This window comes from Artibeus jamaicensis, unplaced genomic scaffold (assembly GCF_021234435.1).
Source record: "Artibeus jamaicensis isolate MK-2021 breed Jamaican fruit bat unplaced genomic scaffold, CSHL_Jam_final contig_311, whole genome shotgun sequence".
In the NCBI taxonomy this organism is placed as follows: Eukaryota; Metazoa; Chordata; class Mammalia; order Chiroptera; family Phyllostomidae; genus Artibeus; species Artibeus jamaicensis.
This window is the reverse complement of record NW_026521717.1, coordinates 9,933,839-9,935,057: the sequence shown is the minus strand read 5'-3', so window position 1 is coordinate 9,935,057 and position 1,219 is coordinate 9,933,839.

The window sequence follows — 1,219 nt, the reverse complement described above, 5'->3', positions numbered from 1 at the left end:
TAATTGGGGCTGGGGGCTTACTGTTATATTTCAACACTGGGTATTTGACAGCCATTTAGGGGACAGGCAGAGGGGCTAGAGGGGAGTGTCAAGAAGGACCAAGGATCTTACATACATACAGCTTCCAGGAAAAAAGATGAACTACCTCTTTTTCTACCTTAGAGGTTAGTTTACAGACATGTTGTCACTGAAACTCCCTCCTCCCCACTCTGGGAGATTTAGCTCCAGTGCACTGTAAGTGTCCTTCCAAGTTCTTATAATCACATACAATTTTCTCTATGAGAACTCTACAAAATAAGTTTTTCCCCTCTTCTTTTTATTCCCAGGGTTTTTCTATCCCTTTTGGACTGGAAGTCTAGCTACCTCCTGCCCTGCCCCTTGGTCTGGCTCTGTTGATGGTAATGTTAATTGAAAACATTTACAATGACCAGCCCAATAAATTTACCTAGATGTTTTAGATAAGAGTTCTTAACTCTAAATATTGGCCCAAATACAAAACAGCAGTTTAGCCTGAGATTCAAATATCTTCTCATTTAGTCAGAGACACTTGTAAACAAAAAAAAACAGAACAAAAAAACACCTCAGATTTATTGTTGACCCATGCAAACTAGCCCATCATGCCATCTGCTTTGCTATATAATCAAGTGGTAATAATTATTTCTCCAAATATAAACCATTTTGGTTATGAAACCATCCAACAGCCCTCTTAATTAATGTATCACCAGGGTCAGAGGAGTAAAGGACATTAGATTTTCATGGAAAATGTTAGGCTTTTAAATTAATTTCCAAATAATTTATCAGGGAATAGCATGGGAGGAGCATACAAATGTAAAACTTGTCACCAGAGTATAATTCATAAGTTGTGTATTTAAAAAAAACCAGAAACTAAAGTCATCTTGAGCTTAATACTATATTAAGATATTTTATAGGTGTCATAAAAAATAAGATATAATGCCACAGCTAGACTCATTGATTATTTACTCCAGGTAAATAAGAAAATGTTTAGGAAGCCCATTCATCTCTCTTTTTAGAATTCTTTTTAGTGTATCTGCAGATTATCTGGGATATAACAAAATGTTATCTCTTCCACTTTTGATTTGCTTGCAAAAAGTCTGGAGAAAAGAAACTCCCTTTCTTTGTTTTTAGGCAAAATTACTAAGACTACAAATAACAACTACCATTTTCTGGAGTGTAGTTAAAAACCTATTATCAGGCACCA